Consider the following 21,564-nt stretch of genomic DNA (forward strand, 5'->3'; position numbering starts at 1 on the left):
TTCGGCAGTAAACTTTTCTAAACCTCTTCAGCTCGATACCAATATTGCGATATTAAATTTAACGTATCAAGTAAATTTAATTTAAATTTTCAAACAGGTGGCAACCTTCAACAAAAATATTTTCGGTTGTAGACCCCCTTAAACGTCTTTCTTTTGGCAACCATATTGCAATATTATCGATTTATTTAAACTGCAGTTTTTAAACAGGTATCAACTCTCTAATTTTTTTCTTTCTATACTTTAAGTTAGACTTCTGGCTATGTATACATCTGTGAAAACCGCTTTCAATTTCATGCATTATTTTTCGAGTGATTCGCGTACAAACACACAGACAGACGACAAAAATTCTGAAAATTGCTGATTTGGCTTTTGTTGCTCTAATAAAGACCCCGATATTACGATATTAGTTCTTCTTTAATATTTATAATATATGTACAGACATCGATCGGCCTCTTACAATTTTTTAAAGGGGTTTGAAGATTTTTTTTTTTTATAAAATTATTTGCGCAAAACCAACTGCATATTTTATTTTAACGCTTAAGACTTTGTATTTACTATAATGTATTTCTACTAATCTCTAAAACTTAATGCACACACACACACGCACACATGCGCGCAAGTATGTATATCTATGTATGTCTTTTTTTGCTGCATGCACAATTTATTACTCTTGCATACAATTTTTATATGCGCATTTTACTTTCTGCCCATCTGACAAATGCACTAAGCCAAAATTTCGGGATATATGTATGTTTTTTTACAAAAAATGATTTGTTCAAAAATATAGTTTAAATTAATGCAAAAAGTAAACGCTTTCATAAATTGTAAAATTTTTATACATATGAAAATATATAAGTATACATACAATAGGAATTAAAGGTAAAGTAATTTCAATTCGCATATCATTTCATCATCAAATGCCAGTATTAGTTTGCAAATAATGCAAATGGAATGTTTAAGGATATGATTGACTGACACTCACGGCCCAAAAACATAGCACATGAACACATACATACATACATAAATAAATATGTATGTACTTGTATATTTGGAATATTCTATTTCTAGTTAGACATATGTACTACATACATAAGTGCTTGCACATACCTACTTATTATATGTATACAAAGTTATTTTACTTATTTTCAAAGCATATAATACTACATATGGAAATGATTAAATATTGTAAGTTAAGTTAAGAATATATTTGATGTACGATTTCGGAAATTTCGATAATCAACCTTTCTTATGAAGTATGTAGGTATTTTGTATAACAGAATACTCTCTAAATTTTAGTACATGTTAAGCTTATTTGTTTAAAATAGGATTTAAGACAACTACTCACTCGTTTCATAAAATTCTATATTCGGCAACTCGTTATTACGCAAGCAGTCGCCGTACCATGTCAAATACATTTTTTTTTTGTGTGTAGTTAATTTACATAATTTATAAAATTTAGTTAGCTTCAGCATTCAATTTCAGCGCTCATACAAATGCATGTATATACATGAATATCACATTCACGTATTACCACAAACATATCCATCTTTAAAATTCGGCAGATTTAAAGTAATAATAAGCGGTTCGATAAACATATGGCTTAATCCATATCAAATCTACCAACGATTGTAATCGACCATTTTTTATTTGAATGAATTTTGGTCCGAACATTTCTTCTATTAATATTTGACGAAGTTCTGCTAAAGAAAAAAAATGTTCGAAAATTCAAAATTTCACTATCTTCCGGATTTTACAAATTTGATTTTTGAATATCTCAAAAACCATCATAGTTACAAAAAAAATCGAAAATAAACAAATTTACAGAAGTTCTAAACTTAAAAAATTTGTAAAAACAAAAACTTATATAAATTCTTGCTCAATTTTTATATACACTCGCTGATCGTAAAATATCCTGCAATTTTAAAGAAACTGATTTTTTAAAAGATAAAATTTAGAATCTAATTTTTCAAACTCTAAAGTCAAATTTACAAAATAAATGTTTAGAACAAAATTCATTCAAATCAACAATGCTCGATTCCAACTGTGTATTGGTAGATTTGACATGGATTTGCCCACATATATATGTATAAGTATAATGTAAATTAAGTGTCTTCTCAGTCTCGAAACGGTCTTCTACATACCTTGTTAGTGCTCGTGTATATTTGAATGAAATTAGTAAATTCAAATTGTTAATTATATCTAGTTATGTAAATATGTAGTTAATGTTATTAAAATTCCTATGTACAATGGACGAGTTTGGTATTGTAAATGTTTTTCAAACCATTTTAATGGCAAATTAGTTAGACTAGCAGTCGTTTATCGTTAAAATCGTTGTTATATATATGTAGTTAGTAGCTTTGTAAATATAAAACGCTTTATTTTAATTCATTAAATTCTTAAAAATACACAGCTTCATTTTCCGTTCTATGTACATACATATGTACATACATATATGTACAAACGTGTCTATAATTTTTGCTGTACTCAAAATTATGCTGAACTGAAATTCTTTCAAAATAAAATACTTTTCAAAAAAGATATGGACGAAAATTTCAAATAACAAAAAAATAGGATTTGAAAAAATTTCAAAAATTTTACAAAATGTTGACTTTGACCAGCTTTAACTCAGCGAGTTTATGAATGTATATAAATAAGTTTCAACATTATTTAAAATTAGATTCCAAGTCAAAATTTTTTCGAATTTTCGCGTTTTTTTTTCAATTCAAATTTTTCAAGCCCTGATAGCGCCCCTTAAAAAGTTATTAAAAATTTTGAAATTTTCGTGGTTACACAATTTTGATGTTGATAGTTTAAGGAGCACCCTAACTTGCACAGTTTGCCTTTTCGTTTTTTCTCGTTGCCTTGAACTTTAACCAGAGAATATGGTTGCGCTTACCTGAGGCAACTTCCGCAAATGCGATTTAGCGAGCTCCCATCTGCGAGCTTAGTACATATCCACCGAATTTAAAATTTGTACTACGATAGCCCCATATATTTTACATTGAGAAAATATATACAGACATAAATAAATGCAAAGAGATCTTTAAAAAACAACAAATCTTTTTTTTTTTTTTTTCATTTGCAAAAAATCAAACTAATAACGATGAAAATCGATGGATAAATAAACAAGTTGTGAAAGGTCAAATGAAAATGGGCAATAAACTTTTGTATGAAATAGGAGCAGGAAATAATTTTACTTATACGCCACATAGTACATGGCCCTACTCGTACATGGCGTATGAGTAACTTTTTTCTCTGGACGAGATCCGTTGGCAAGAGTCCTGCTCGCCTTAGCTCGCCTTTTGTTGTATAAAATGTAGGTATAAATGAAAGTTTCAGTGTAAATACATATCGTGCATATAATTTAGTATGTAGGTATTGTAAATGTTTTTGTTTTGTGATTTTTAAAATGAAGAAATAGGAACTTCTTTAGAAATAAAATAAATGTGCCTCTTCAATTTCTCCAAAATTCATAAATTTAAGTACTTGGAGCTAAAAAAAGTTGTGTAGGAGGTGGACGCCGTAGTAAGAAATTCTTTATTATCTTCCAAGTTGGAAAATTTTGGCTAAGGCGAGCAGGACACACCAAATTTCATCAAAAGATATTTTTTTTTTATTTGCGCCTGTTTTCCTAGAATTACTGGACGATAATGTAAACCGATTTTGACGATATTTATTTTATATTTGTGCATTTCTCGTTAAAACCAGCTTTTAATATAAATTTCATCAAAATCGGATAACATTTACTATTTCCGCCCACAAGAGCTGTGGGCGTGATAGCGCGTTGAATTTTACCATTTTCCACATTTCTTCATTCTTAAGTGTCGAATAGCGCATATACGTAATTTAGTGAATTTCTAGTACGGTTACTACTTTTGGCCGCAGCTTATATGGGGACGTCCCACTGTGCGGCAGTCACAAGCTGTTCCTTTTAAATTCATATTATTCATATGTGGCAAAGAAATCAATTCACCTCATTTTTAAATCGAGAGCTTTTTGTTTCATAAATATTGACACAGAAAGCGAAGGGAGCTTTAGCCACACGATAATCTCGATAAAATAGCTTTACAAATAAAATTTACAGAATTGGGCGGTAAGTTTACGTGTCTTGCTGGTTTTGCGTCATTTTAGCCTCCCTAAAGTGATATTATAAAGTAGTAATAATAAAACATAAAAAATGCAAACATATTTTCTTGGCGTATTAAGGACCTTTCCACTTTAATTTACTTGAACTTTGATCAGTTGTAAGGGCATCGGATTTCATAATGCGTTTTTTGTGTGTCTGTGCACTCAAAATGTTTAGATATTATAATTTTGTACGTATGTATGTATGTATGTATGTATATAGTTATGTTCGACCCTCAATTGCTCTTCTATTTCACATATGTGCATACATACTTTCCTTACAACAGGACATATTTGTATGTTTACATATACACTTGTGGTCAGCTGATTAAGTTAAGTGACATGTTGACCAGTTTTGGCTGTTTCTTTTTTTTGCCTATTTAATGTTTATAATTTTTTTATAAAAGTGTGGCACATTACATAACCAGCACCACAAAAATCCACATTATAAACTTCGTACAAAATTTATAAAAATTAAAGAAACTTTAACAATTACACCCAAAAATTTTAACTTTTATTAAAAAGTTTTGGAAAAATTGCTAGGCATTAAAAATCAACGCGATTTTCTAGCGTCTTGAAGTTTGCACATCAACTTACTAAAATTTAATGGGCTATAAAGCTGCATACTTAAAATTTTTCTAAAAAGTTTAAATTTTTTGAGTGTAAACGTTTAAGTGTGTTTAATTTTTATAAATTTTGTAGAAAGTTTAGAAAATGGATTTATGTGGTGGTGGTTATGTAATCAGCTAAACTTAAATACACAAAATCAAAATAGCCAAAACTGGTCAATGATGTACACTCTAAGTGCCTTAAATAAATGGACATTCATTTTTGTTACATTGTTTTTTGATGTTATTAATAATTGTTCCCCCTTCTTAATACCAAAACCAAATGTATGTATGTATGTATGTATGCCTGGAGCCTGCACATGTAAATATGTATGTATCTACACGAACAATAAATATTAATAATATAATACACACAATGAGAATATTCTCAAAAAGCTGAAAATTTTATACTCGGATTAAAAAAAAGAGTAGTATAAAAATACGTGCATTTCCAAAAATTTTAAAGTAAGAGAATTTCTGCTATATGTATAGATCTAATTAAATTTTTCAATTTGTTAGTGTTTCGGTATAGCATTTAATTTAATAATATCCCTAACAAATGTTTATCCCAAATGTAAAGGCGAAAGGTGCCATCTTCAATTTGACTTTACTTAGTAGTATTAGTTGTTGGTGCGTATGTAAATAGTTCATTATACATGATTGCGAATGCACACATATGTACATGCATACACTTATACTCATTATGAACACATAGGAAAAATTAAGTTTTTCTTTTAAAATTTAATTCGATTACTTAGTGCAAAAACATACATAAATATCTACATACATTAACTTCATAATGTACCGGTAAATTAAATACAATTAACTCTTCGAAAACAAACATACATACATACATGCACACAATATCTTATGCGAAACTTCCATCACCAATACGATATGATTCAATTATAAAAATTTGGATGCATAACGGGATTTTCGTCAACAACAAATTCAACAAGAGGTATTGTGTCTAGTACACTCCTCCTAATGTCACGTGTAAGTATTTAAAAATTCTATATGCAAAGGTACACATTAGGGTTTTTCTTTAGACAATAGTACGATTCATGAAATGTCGCAAGGTGGCATTTTTGGCGAAATGCCAAGTTTGGGAATAAAATTGTATGAACGACTTATCGCAACTCCGGATTGCAAATATCAATTTTCTGAAATAAAGTTTTTACAATTATATTGCAAAGTATGGCAGTGTCGCATATTTGTCGCTAGAAAGTTTTCATACAAAAGTAATCAGCTGTGTCCAAGGCGAATTCATATAAGGTGGTAGCGGTAGTACAAAAACAAAAACTAACATGTATTTTGTTTTCGCTTTCGGTACACAAATGTCAAATTTCTGCTATTCTTCGCTCAAGGAGGAATAGGCAAAGAAAATGCCAACACTTTTCCTTTCGCACTCACTCATAAGGAGTCTAGACATATGTATGTGTACCGAGGCGAATTAAAACAGCTGTTCTAGCAACAAAGCCTTACAAGAATTCGCCTTGGCTTTATCATTTTGCAACAAATGCGTCATTTGCAACAACTTTGCGACGTTTCAGGAATCCCACAAATATTTTCAAATTAAACACATACATACACCCTACATTACAGCTTGCCTGCTAGTAGAAGAGAGAGAGAGAGGTGTCCTCAAAGTTGAATTCAAAGTTCAGCTGAGTATTTTGATTCGTTTTTTCTCGAGATATTGCTATCACTAAACTCTTATCAAAACCTTTAAAGTAAAGGCTTACAAGGTTAAAGTTACAACTCAACACCAAGCTTTGCGGGCGTTCTTCACTTTTCAGTTATGTAAATATGCTTACACGCAAATCTTTTTAAATAGTACTTAAAATAGTCATTTCGGTCGCACTTGGAACATTTAAAATTTTTTTTCCCAAAATCATTAGAATTTTTGACAGTTTCAATCGGATTTGTCATCAACGTGAAAAGATCTATGCAGCGACGGTAACCTTTAAGCGGAGAAGTTTTAAGAATGAGTAAATGCATCTTCAAAATGAGCTTTTTGTCGCCAAAAATGTTCGGGCAAATCGAGATGGGAGCCACCACACCTCGCGGGAAGACACCATAGAACACCGGCTGCCACAGAGATTTCTACGAACCTACGATGACATCCAAAATGACTTCCACCACTCTAATGTAAGCCATAAAATTTGCGACCGTTTCTTCAACTCGGTTCATAATCAACTTGGACGTTTTTCCAACAAACATTTCAATATTACGTGCATTTTTTAAATTTCATAGTTTCGGCAAATTTAATAAAAGCACGCATTTCGACTAAACGTGATAAAACAATAATGTGGTTGTTCGCACTTGCTTGGTTATCAGGTTATCTGGTTATATTTTTTATTGAGTATACAATAATAAAATACAATACAGAATAGTAATTTTTAACCAGATAACCTGATAATCAGGCAAATGTGTTTTCTGCTATGTGGTTACCACGAAAATAAACACAAAACAGAATGATGTTGTACAACATGCTCATTAAGGTTGCGACGACTTGTACAACTTCTCATACAATCCGAATTTTTTATCTTTCGTACAACCAAGACACAATACTAAGCGAAAACGAAATACCTAGAATGTGAATTCAACAACGCATACGAAGTGGAAACCGAAGACGAATAACAAAGATAATATACAGATGAATGAATGAAGAAGTTGGATAGTATTGTCCTCAGCAAAGGCATTAAGCTTCTCTAGGGTTTGAACTCGTATGACGAGAGAGCCATAAGTGCCCGACGGACTATCGCTTTGTATAAGGATATTCTCATTTCGATAATTCTTTCGAAGGTTAATCTCTGCGCTCTGAGTAATGGCATAAACTTGCGCCTGGAAGATACTTGGGAAGATTCCAAGGGCACTGAAAGCTTCATTATATGGTCACATCGCCGGTGATACTGCAAAACGGTCTATGTCTATTAGTACCCTTGACACTTAGATGGTCTCTTACTTGCACCGACATGCATCTGCAAATCGTTACACCCTAATAAACGAATGACAAAACTGTCGACCTTTGGCTGCTGAAAATCAACGATTGCCAGAAGCGATCAGATGCAGATAACAGTTCAATTCAGCACCAGAGGTAATAAGTGACATAGACGTTTTGTTATAACCGACGATAGACTCCTGCTCTCTCAGGGGTCTTAAAGCCGTGAACGAAAGTGGAAAAATCTTTAATATTTATCTAGCTCAGAGATTTTTTGTACAATTAAGATCTGAAATAGCTCGGTATTTCTACGTAAAAAGACATGCTGTGCAGTGCAGTGCAAAGTATGCATAACTGAGTTATAAGACTTATTAGTGCCCCTCGCACCACCCTCTCCTGTACAAAGTTGTAGGAAGTATTTTGTTTTTGCAATATGCACAAAGGGTTCTTGCTGAAAGTGAGTATTGAATATATTTTATATAAATTAAATTTTAATCACTTTTGTTCGCTTAGGAGCAAAAAAAAATGATTAGCAGCATTTTGAAAATTCTTAAGGTGAAGCGATGTGCTTTTCTATCTTTAACTTCTTCTTCTATTTTTAACACATTCGGAAAATTGGCTTGCGTGCGTTTGGCCCTCACTGATCAATTTCAGTTAGTAGTGCAAGGGCCATTGAATTTTCGTAAAACAGTATTGGCTTTTCTATGCACTTCAGTTTTGAGGATGTCTTCTTTGAATATAAAAACACTTAGACCTTATAAGAACACATACACTTACACATAAATATTTTATTAACTAAAAAGGAGAAACTTCAATCTTGCATGACCCTTTTGAAAATTCTTAAAGCCCATTCCCATATGTATTTATGGATCCCCTCTTTCAAAATTACATACATGTTCTATAGCATAGTAAATGTATGTATAGATTTTGTCTATTTCTTGAAAATTAATGTTAGAGTAAATTAATAATATCCTTTCATACGTAAAGTAAATTGTATTGTTAGAAAATCAAATGTTAGCCAAATTCTAATTAGATGTTTATTTGTTTTCCTTCTTATACCCAATGCATTTATTTTTATTTTTGTAAAAGTATAGTTTTATCTTTACGACTGTATCATGGTACCTATGAGACAGTGAAAATATATGTACTTATATACAATAGTAATCGGAAGACTTATCGGGTAGAGCTGTCAAACTATCGACGATACTATCGATAGTATCGATAGTCTGGTCACAGGAAATAACTATCGATAGTTCTGGTACTATCGCCACTATCGTTTCATTAATAGCATATTCTCTTTCCTAGCACTTTTGACATTTGCACGTATTGGTTCAAAGAGAACAAAACTTGGCAGCATTATTTCATGAACGTACGAATAATAGGCCCGTCAGAATGGGTACTTGTACGTCAATAACGGAAAAGTATGCGAAGGAAGTGACGTACGTAACGTAGAGATACGCCACAATGAGGGTGTTGCGTCTGCAAACAAAAATCAGCTGTTCCTTATGGAGGTTTACACAAGTCAATTTTGCAGTAAAAATAGCAAAATATTCACACTTTCTTTACTAATATATTCACACTTCTACTTCTCTTGATGTCTTCGTCACTATCTTTGACTTTTCGGAGACAGTTTATTGTCTGGACGTCAACTCTACTGAAACAATGTGACAATTAATACATATTCTCAATTGTCTTGCCTTGTGTAAACGCAGGGTTATACAACTGTCAGCAGCGACGGACTTACGTGCGTCAAAAGTTGAGTGTTGGCCAACGTTCGTTGGGTCTGTCGACGCAAGGGTTACCAATCTGACGCTCTCTATGCCAACACACTAGTCTACTCAACTGTCAGTTTCATCCTTGAGCGGAACGTACGCAAGTACCCATTCTGACGGGGCCATAAATCATCATCCAGGACGGAGTGCGAGAAAAAAGTATTTTTTTGCAGTGACGTCATTTTTTCGCCGCCATGTGAATGAAACGGAATGAAACCATGTGTGTGAATGAAACAACCGACTAAAAAATTACGTTATCAACTATTATTTTTTTTCTCAAATGCAATTACAAATACATGGTTGCCGTGCTGGGTGATCTGTTTAGTTGGTTCATGGCATTATTTCTAAAAGCGCCATTTTTAATTTTAAGCGTGGAAATACCAGAAATTACATTGCCGTCTTAAGAGCGTGCCAGACGTGGCAATGCAATATATTTCAAAAGACTGTCAAATTGAGAAATTTCAGAAAGCAGTTGCATGAGCAGTGGCACCTTGCATATAAGTTTCTATATGTCGAAAGAAATTTTTTATTTCCGAAAGGCGAATGGCAGGGAAAATTTCTGTAATCGCTTTAAGACTTTTTACTCGGCGAATGAATTTCTAGCAATATTTCTCGATACTAAAACAAACAAATTTATAAACAAATTTATAAAACAAACAAATTTATAAAAGCAATATAACGAAAAATAAATGAATTTAGAAAAACGTATGAAATGGGTCGATACTATCGATAGTATCGATAGTCACCCTTAAGACTATCGTAAAACATCGATGGACTTGACTATCGATAGTTTGACAGCTCTATTATCGGGCTCTTGCTGGACTTTTATCAGTACATAGTTTTAAGTCATACTATATATCAAAGTACGCCTTTTTTAATTCTAATAAAACTACCCTCATTAAGCGTAGTAGAACACACTTTCTTAACCCAGATGAAATACAAGAAACTCGACTGAGAGCGGAACTTCGAAAACCGCTCGAGGAAAGCCATTACCGCTCTAAACGCGTTAACGTTAAGACGGAAGAAGCAAAAAAATTTGGAATTTAACCATATTCACATAGAACACTGGATGTTCACAGCTGTGACAAGACCCATTTTCTTCTACGGGGTCAACGTCTAGTGGCCGGCGTTCAACCAGATTTTCTCCAGAGCTGAGGTGAAACGGGTACAACCAATTCAAATTTTCCGTCAGTGGGTCTAAGTGGCATATTTATGGTCGGCTGCGGTGCTGTCAGACTAAATTCGATCTAGCCGTGGAGTCCGACACGCAAAGGTCGTGAAACTTCTGCCGAATAATCTACAAAAACTAGATTGTACTGCTCCTCTACTATCTTTAGACAATAAATTCTCCATAAAAATCCCACAGACCTACATTCAGGGTCAACGGCTATCTATTTACAAGCTGAACACCTCCATTCACTCCAGTGAATTCGCACTAAACTTCAGGCTCCTCTTACCAGACAAAAGCCTTAAGGCGGTTCAGCGTTCGTGTCCGGACAACTTTTTATTTGCTCTCAAAACATTTTCGGACAGGCAATCAAAATCAATTTGATTCGAACAAAGAGTGTCCAGCACATTTTTGTCGGGCTCTCAGTGAAACAGAGTGGGAAAGGAACGCGTAAAATTATTAACAAAAGGTGACCGGACCCGAACGAGAGAAAGATTTTGCGAAAGATTTACGGACCTTGACGCGTTGGCGATGGCGAATACCGCAGACGATTTAACGATGAGCTTAATGAGCTTTACAACGATATAGACATAGTGCAGCGAATTAAAATTCAGCGGCACCGCTGACTTGGCCATGTAGTTCGAATGGACAGAAACGCTCCTGCTCTGAAAGTATTCAACGCGGGACGCGATGCTGGTAACAGAGGAAGAGGGAGGCCCCAAAACCAAAATGGTTGCTTGATAGCCTCTTTATTTAACATTAATTTTTTTGAGTGGTGTATAATGATCTTGACGTGGGGAAGTCTTAAAGGCCACCTGCAGACTAAAAATAGCCGGATGCTGGTATGACAATAAGTGAGGCGCGGCGAAAATTGCTAGCGGCAGAGATTTAAGCACTTGTGTCTTTTCAATGCTACAGGATAGTACGCCGCCATTACCTTTGTTGAAGAGATTCTATAATGTTAAGTTCCCTGAGACTGAATGCTGGTTTGATTCCATCGCTGAGACCGGACTCACACGTTGTCGAATCTTCACTGATGGCTCCAAAACTGACTCTGGGTCATGATCTAGGGTCTTTTTCGAGGTTAATGGAGACAAGTTTCACTTTTCTGTAGGGGAATATGCTTCGGTCTTCCAGGCTGAGGTAATTGCAATACCCAAAGCCATGGACTACGTAGTGGAACATAGGTGGAGGGGAAGGAGTTTACGTGACTGCAGTGAGAACCAAGCTGCACTTAAGGCATTGACCATTGAGTAAAATATGATGGTGAACATAACGAGGTTTTTTTACTCTGGGTTCCAGGTCACTCTGGAGTACCTGGTTATGAGACATCTGATCATTTGGCCAGAGTTGGCTCAGACCAGGCATTCCTCGGTCCGCAACCAGGTTTAACACTCCCACCTTCGGCAATCGAAGCCACCATCAGAAACTGGGTGAATACTTCGCTCAGAAATGACTGATAGGCATCGAGGGGATGCAGGTGGGCAAAACTCATGTTGCCTTCAATCTCACAAGGTCTATCTAATTTTTTGCTCTCACTTGAAGAAGATGAGACGGTGCAGCACTTTTTGTGCTTCTTGCTTGCTTGGTTGTTTGTCATCGATTTTTTTAACTCGTTCTTTTCTCTATTGTCAGTTTCTAAATTTAAATTTTGGCGTCAAACGCTTAGCCGTTTTGATGTTTTAAGTTTTGTGTTCTAAAAATGTGATAAATATTTTTCGCCTCCCTCAGTTTAAAACTCGGAGCGATAAAAATAAAAATGATGCCATTACCACAAATAAACTATTTGAAGATAATGTAAATAACGCTAGCGCTCGCAGTGCTCTTAAAAAATATAACCCGAGCGAGAGAGTATTTTGATGTATTTACGAGCTCTATTTTTTAAAACCCACAAGTGTATAATCACAGTATTTTTATAAATAACTAGACCTCAAGAAAATATTTTACGTTTATTTAGGCCACTCTGAGTTTAGTTTTTGAATTCACCCGCGATGCAAATTTACATTGTTAGATCTAATTTTCACATTTAATTTGTTTACAAGCTTTGGGAATATTTAGAAATGCATCAGAAGAGGGTCCACCGAAACCAGTAAATGTTTGAAAGGGGTCTTCGAGGAAAAAAGTTTGGGATCCTCTGATATATACTATACATACATACATGCATACATATCGTTATCATCAATGCAAAAGGCTCTATTTGACAATTTTGAAATTTCTCAGGACCCAATAAACACCAAAAAACTATTTCTTTAATTAATTTTGAAAAAACGCATAGTTCTCAAGTTGATATCCAACCTCATTCTCCAACTCATCTCTAATCTGGGACTGGAAGTTGCAGTGAGTTTGAGAAAAAAGGTAAAAATTATTTTACTATTTTAATTTTAGTATTTCAATGATATGTTTGGGACCAATTGGAGAATCACATTGGATTTAAGATTGAGAACTAACTTTTTCTCAACTTAACAAACATTCCTATTTTCATACAAAGAAAAATGCCCCTTTTATTGAGAACGCTACAATTCTCCACTTCAGGTACTGTTGCGAAACAACGTTGAAGATTTGATGAATATCTAAGGTCTCAACTCAACATCGAGTTAAGCTCAAGCCTAAATGTTTGTTGGGGATAAGCAAGAAACTTTTTTACTTAACAAAAAAGTGCTATAGGGCTTAACTAAAGATGCCAATAGATCTCGTATTGTTAAAGTTATGCCTTTTTCGCATAAGATTATACATATCTGAGAGAAATCATAAGGAATGTGTGGTAAAAAATTCATTTCCGAAATAGTTTTGTTTAGCGATTTTTGCATGGATGGCACCGATACGTGGGGATAGCCACGTAGGGGCAGGTGATGGGCACATGCCCGGTCCCCCTCCCACTACTCCCAAATTTCCCATATATGTATAAAAAGTAGTACCCTGAAATGCTAGCTTAATAATTTCTATCGCCTCCCCCCGCCAAAAAAAAATTCTTTCTGGCTACGCCCATGCTATAATATATTATTTACTATAATAATAATAATATATAGTTTTATAGATCCAACTGTAGGCAATTACGTACGTATCATATCGTAGAATTAAAAATAGAATTAAATTTAGCAAATTAAAAACAAATACAAAATTACACGGTTACTACATACCTACTATAAAAGTTCTTTATTATAAAAAAATCTACATAGAAAGAATATCATTACTAAATCGTCAATATTTACTTTTTTCACTTGGTAATTTAATTCTTTTTCAGTACCAGCTATTCTCCGGTCGAACTTAAGCAGATATTTTTACAAGGCACAACTATTGAAACTATTTGTAGCTTATCTTGTATCTATACATTTAGTAAAACTAGATTTTCAACCGCACAAAATTTCTGCGTAAACTTTGTAAAAACTGCTGAAAGGAGCCTGTGAGAGAAATCGATGCATCCCAATTTTTACTTTGAAAAAAAAAAACTAAAAACACATATATACAGACATATTCATGCATATATAAATACAATAGGAGTATTCACGATCCGGTACATACTTTCTAGCATGGTGCATAGATAGCATGATTGGCTAATTTTGTTAATGTTTGAACATATGCAACAACAACAATCATGCTATCTATGCACCATGCTAGACCGTATGCACCGGATCATAAATACCCCTAATGTAAACTTGAAAACAAAGCTTAAAAAGGAATGAAACTTTGTTGACAAGAAAAACTTATGAAATCCTATTACTACAAGTACATTACTTTGCGAAATTTACCAGTCATTCCGCGATACTTACATACATACATATTTACTTATAGACCTATTCCTACATATTTACTATACTACTTATTCGAGCATATTTAGTTGATATGCACGTCTCATACTGCAAAAACATAAAAATATCAAAACAAGGTTGACATTGTGTCAAACACAAAGTTGACATTTGAACTGGTCATCAAATCGTATGAGTGGAGCAGCATGAAGCTGTAAAATACATATACCCTGTACGCAAATGCAATCATTTTTAAAACTTAAACTAGTAATTAATACCCACATACATGCAAAAATACCTACAATTAATGTATTAGAAAACAAAAATGGAAATATAATTGAAATTAGAATCTCCTAAATATTTATATACTAACATTTACACAAATTTTTAACTCCTAACAAATAAACATACATACATATGTAAGCATTTATTCTGGCAGGTTCTGCAATTCGCTTCCGCCTGAATTTCAATCCAATTCAATTTGAATTCAAAGTAGCTTAACTTTGGTTGGTATTCACTTGGAAGTGAATTGCAGAACCGTCCTGACTAGCAAATTTTCCACAAAATATACTTGCATACATACTTAGATGTATGTATATTCCTGTACTCAGTATGTTGATATGTATTTACAAAGGAATCTCGATGTTTTAGTAGACCAAGTTTTGTAGGTGAATTATGGCAAAAAGCCTACAAACATACAGATGCACATAATATAAAGATGTAAGTGTATTAGTAGGTGTGTGTAGTTTTTAGCTAAAAATCAGTGAAAAGTGTTGAATGTTATGAAAACAAAAAATGAATACACACATACATAAGTACATGGGAGTACGAATTCGCTTATGATTTACAGTAGGGAAGATGTCGCTTAAAATCTGTGGGAATCGACCATTTTTAATTTGGATGAGTTTTGATCAGAACTGTTCTTTTATCATATAAAGAAGTTCTGCCAAAGAAAAGGAAATAAAAAAAAATTCGAAAGTTCAAAATTCTCCAATTTCCAGGATTTAACAAGTTGGGGTCTATTTAATTAAGTTCGAAAAATAAAAAACTTACATAGTTTTGAGATTAAAAAATCGTAAAAGCTAAAACTTATGCTGTATTCCACTTGGCGTTAAATGGCAAAAATTACAAAGTTGCGCGTTAAAATATAATCATGTCATTACGTTAAAAAATAGTCATTAAGTCTATTTCCATATCGCATTTTTTTAAATTTCATTGCCCAGTGGAAATTCGGTATTATTTAAATTTTCTGCTAATTTTTTTTATCCAACTGATCTTAAAATGGAACTAAATAAAATTTTTAAGGTATTTTTTTTTAAGATATAAATTTTAGAACTTTGAAAACTAATTAATCAACTCATATACATGCATATGTATACACATCGCAACCTTAATTAAAAACAATGACAACTCAAAATTTTTCAAAATTTATTTATTTCATACAGACAGACCACCATCCTCTTAACGACGGGAGGTACAAAAGTTCGTCGAATGGATAGGTTGTCAGTGAAATAAAACAATAGATTTATTTTTCCTTTTCAATATAATCTCCCATAATCTAAATACATTTATTGGATCGGTTAATTAATTTTTCTAAACCGTCGAAAAAATATTTAGTCTTTCGCCTCAAAATGCCTCTTTGACCTCATTGTCGTCGGAAAATTCTCTTCCCCTTAACTTTTTTTTTTTAATTGAAAACAGATAAAAGTCACTGTGTGCCAGGTCTGGACTGTAGGATGTGTGAACCAACGATTCAAAGCCATGCCTATGCAAATTAGCCATTGCAACTCCGCTCTTATGAACCGGCCCGTTGTCTTGCAAGAGCAACACACCCTTGGTCAATTTTCCTCAACGTTTTTCTTTGATGGCCTCCTTTAATTTTTCTAATATGGTTGCGCAGTATTCTCACACAATCCCAAAAAAAAAAAACAGTAGCCATCAATTTTTCTGCCCACTCACTCACACTTTTAACTTATTTGGGGGTGGTGTGCCCTTTTAGTGTCATTGCATGGACCCCAGTTTCGACTCAGGTTCAAAGTGATGAGTCCATGTTTCATCTCAAGTTACTATCCGCTCCAAAATATGTGTAGGTTCATGTTCACACAACTCCAAAAATTGCTTAGACGGGTCCACGAGCTACTTTTTCTGAGTCAGTGTGAGCATTCTGTTTATCCATCTTGCACTGACTTTTGTCATGCCCAAATGATCATCTAGAATTCGCAAAATGGTGGTATGCTATACACCCACTAATGCAGATAACTGTTTTTCTACTACAATTTTTTCAACTTTTCCACGATGTCTGATTTGATTGCCTCGACGTGCCGTCCAAAACAGGGGACGTTTTCATTCGACTCCCGACCTTGTTTAAACAGCCCACGCCATTTACAAATCATTGATTTACCAGCGCACTGTTCTCCATAGACGGTTACCATTTCATTCAAAAATGTTTTCCTTGCTTGGTAAGGAATTGTGTCACTCCACGATGTTCGAGTTTCTCCATTATTTCAGTTTACTTGACGACTGACTTGTTTAACAGGCGACTAAATATTCGTAAAGGAATGATGCAATAGGTTTGAAAATTTACTACAATACTAATGAAGACAAACTTTTGGACCTCCCGACATAACTGGAAAAAATATAATTAAGGCTGTTTTAGTTTTTCTTCCATCGCTTGCGCAGCATCAACCGTTTTTTGCCTCTTCTGAACATTTAGGATTTTTTAGTTGTGACGATTTTTGATTTAGGGTACGATATGTACACATGTACAGATCCCTATTCAAGGTTATCGAAACAAATATTCTATTTTTACTTACATACAATATTCCCATCATCCGGAACCTACTTTCATGACACCGATAGAGCGTATTTTAACATGGTCCGTTAGCGGTATATGTCGGCATAGCGATTACAAAGCTATTGTAAAAAAATATAAGTATCCGAAAACTGAAAACCCACGTCCTGAGAACGAGTCTAAAAGAATCAGATTTCATTCGATGCCCCAGGCCTTCGTTGAATAAACGAAAACCGCTACTTTTTCTGAAAACTGCGGCGGAGCTTTAACAGATACTACAAATAAATATTCATGAGTCAGTTTATCATGTGGCTCTCGAGCCACGGTATACTCATACTATACGAAAATTTCCGAAACGCGGAAAAAGTGCCTCCAAGCCAGATAAAAATGCAGAAATTCTGCCCTATACGGATGAGTAACTCAATAAAAGTTTGCAATTTGAGGCTGAAGTTTATTTAAAAAGTGTGCTCATGGCTTCGTTGGATGACTCCGTTTAGAGCTAAGTTGCCCAGGGTTGGGTATTTCCCTCCGCGTTGTTTCAGGTCCATGAGGCCTGGAGGGAGATTCTGTAACCAGTTAGCGACATTTTTCGGATAGCTATTGCAGTTGTTGACGCATGATATGAATGTTATTACGTCAAAAAGTGCGACAGCGATCCGAAAATAGTCGCTAACTGGTTACAGAATCTCCCCCTGGTGTACAAACCTGTGATTGCTTCTTTCAGGATGGCACTAATTTCGTAGGGGAAATTTATAGATTGTATCCACTCAAGAACCTGGGATGGTCTGAAAAATAACCACTCCATTTTAAGTAAGTCATCAATAATATTTGGACCTATTCCCGTTGGCATTATCAACAATTTATCGGTATTCTCCATTTTGAAACAAAGATAGCAAGAACATATGTATGTACAAACTTTAGTTGTCTGTCGTTAAGAACGAAATTTAAATGGCTGTCGATAACTTCTCTTCGTCGTTTAAATATACCTATTTCAAGAATGCGAATTTCGGAACGGGGCGAAGATAAAAACGACAAAGACAACGCCAAAGGGAATAGGACCGATTATCCGACCTCAAAATCGAGCAAACTACGGCGCATAAGATAAGGACATAGGCCCCGGTGGAGGATTCAATTTTAATAGGTAGCAGCAGCAGGGTTGCAATTTTTAATTTGGCTTGTTTCAAATGTATCACAGGATTCATAAAGAGGTAGGGAATAAAATACAAACGATTTCAGCTTATGAAGTAATGTAGTGTAAACCCATTTTTACATTGTTTCTATCTGACAAGTAAGCATCACTAATGTTAGTATGCGTTCGTAGCAATTCGAATTCAGTGAAAGCATTTTCGTAGACTTCACGAAAGTCCTTAGGTTCGATACAAATATTCACTACATAACATATGGGTTATTCAAAGGGTGTCATTATGACTTGTTATGACACCTTGTGAATCAACTAATAATAACCATAACATGACACAACACAATATAGCATATCGTAATACATATAACATAACATAACCTAACATATAACATAATACAACATAACATGATTGTATTTGTACAAGAGCCTTAGTTTTTGAGATATCATGTTTTTAGCCTTTCAAAGTTAGCATTGGAAAGACATTCATGATTACAAAATGTACTGTAACAGGTACCGCAATTCGAGTTCATATAAATGTATTGTCTATTTCGACTGCTGAGTAGAATATCGACCTATCTCGGCAGCCAGTTCGAAAACGCCCTATCTCAAAAACTTTTCTAGAACGCTCTATTTCAGCTGCCGATTTAAAACGCCCCTATCTCATCACATTTTCAATACATTTTGAAGTGGGATAGGGCATTTTTGAATCGTATTCTGAAATAGGGCGTTCTTCAACCAAATTCTGAGATAGGGTGTTTTTCAATCAAATTCTGAAATAGAGCGTTCTTAAAAAGTTTTTTGAGGTAGGGCGTTTTCGAACTGGCTGCCGAGATAGGTCGATCTTCCACTCAGCAGTCGATTTGTAATTTATATCCATCATTTAATTTTGGAAAGTATGTAAATATGTACATAGGGGGTGTCCATAAATCACGTCATGCATTTTTCTGCACTTTTTGACCTCCCCCCACTCCTTCAATAGGGATGTATGGTGATTTTAGATAACCCCTTTTCCCTCTTATAGGAAAATAATGTAACTTTTTTAATACTCTCAGGAATTAAAACCAAACTAAAAAAAATTGGCAGAGGAAAAACGACTATCAATATATTGAAAAATTTTAATATTCTGCCTGCGTTTGCGGAAAAAATGTTTCATTTATCTATGTTTTTTTTTTTTAAGGAAAAATATACTCAATTGAGAGCAAGCAATTTCGAAAACAAATTCTCTGATTCGGAGAAGGGGTTTCTTCTGAGAGCAGAGTTTTTGCCTTTAAGCTTAGTGTCCAGCTCTCAAGAAAACGGTCAAGAAAAAAATTTTAATTATTTCGTGTGCGTGGCTAAGGAATTTTGACATCTCGTATTTCACAGCCGGTTGCCTCACTTTTCCTCAAGAAATAATGGAACGGTCATATATTTTATTTTGCAAAACATGGGTTGCCTTGTGCTATTTTTTCACAAAAAAAAACTTTAGAAACCCATAGTAGAAAGCGTAGCAAATTTCTTAAGAGCTGCGTGCTGCCTTAAAGAAATTTGACATAAGAGAATTGCTTAGCCTTTTATTGTGAGTCGTTTTATATGGAGTTTTTGCTTTTCTTGAAAGCTGGATACTTAACTTTAAACTGAAAACTAAAATGTTAGATTATTCCAAGGCATATTGAACCGGTAGTGGCAACTGATTTCATTTTTCAAATTACATCATCTCTAAAATGTCAAACCTTTTTAATTTAGTTTTATAAAAATTCCAAGTTGTCCAAATTTATTTCCATGTAAAATCTTGTTACCTACAAAAGAAGCGATTGAAAATCAGTTTTTGGTCAGGAGCCCAAACTCTGGAGGCAAACACATTTACCAAGAAAGTTACAGCAATTTTTTTTTTGTTTGTTTTTTAATTTTTTTTTTGTATGTTACATGGTTGACTTTTATGTTAAAAAAAAATCAGAATACTTTTTTGACAGTTTAGAGACTAGAAGGAACAACAAAATACACGTAAATGTTGTTTTTATTCAAATGCTACTACCTTGATTCATTCATTTATTTCAATAAAAGATTTAAGTAAAATAAAGCACATATAAATTAAATGTCGTACGTGTGATCGATGAAGCTCCGGTAAAAATAAATAAACAACCCCCTTTTCTCCTAAAACGATCACGTGATTTATGGACACTCCCATATGTACACTTAAAAGTAAAAGTCTGCGTACACCATTTCTATTTTAAATTTTCACAATATTTGCAAGCTAAAATTTGTTTATTATTATTTCTTTTATATAAAAATATGGATCATGCTAACAACAAAATCATATAAAACAAGGTTTCAAGCTTTGTACAAAATTAAGGAAAATTCAACAAATTTTCATCAAAATTTTCAACTTTTTAATCTTTTTCTTTTTCGAGTACGCACTTTTATATTATAGCCCATTCAATTTTAGTATAATAATATGTAAAAATTAAGTGGCTTAGAAATCGCGTTGAATTTTTTAATTTTTTTTTGCCGGTTCTACGCATTTTCCTCCATACAAAGTACGAGTTAAATTTTTTTTAAAAAGTTGGTTTATGTGATTTTGTTTTAAGCATGATCCACGTTCTTATGAATGTCAAACAAATTTTAGCTTGCAAAATATTGTAAATATATTTAAAAAAAAGTAATGGTGTACGCAGACTTTTGCTGTTAAGTGTACGTACATATGAAGTGTTCTTTTTCATATCAGACGTAGAGTTTTGTTTATTGCATAAATCATTTAAAAAAATTTAGTTTAAAAGTAGTTTAACACCAAAAAGCATTAATGCATATTGACGTACACACTACAATATAATAGGAAAAGGGTGAAGATAAAAATTGATAAGTATTTAAAATAGAAAATACACTGCATTTAATGTACAATATATGTACATAAATATACACTTACTTACGTACTGAGGTTTAATTTAACATCATTGTCATTAACACCACAACTAATACTACTGAGCTTAAATAAATCAATACCCAATGGCAGGGCAGGTCCCTACCCAAATACATATGTATTTATATGTATCTAGCTAGTTAGTATATACGTGCATACATACATCACAGATACACAGATATATATATGAGTTTAATGTATAAATGTATGAAATAGGCCATTTCCGGTAATAAAACAAAACAAAACAACAAAAGGTATTAAAACTATAACTAGTTAAATGTGCACATTTTAGTGTTGAGAAAATTACAAAACAACCAAAATGCACTTTATGCGTACGTGACCTTCAAATTGAACATTACAAGTCCATGCAAAACTAAAA

Source organism: Rhagoletis pomonella, unplaced genomic scaffold, assembly GCF_013731165.1.
Source record: "Rhagoletis pomonella isolate Grant_MI unplaced genomic scaffold, Rhpom_1.0 Rhpom_scaffold_00010, whole genome shotgun sequence".
In the NCBI taxonomy this organism is placed as follows: Eukaryota; Metazoa; Arthropoda; class Insecta; order Diptera; family Tephritidae; genus Rhagoletis; species Rhagoletis pomonella.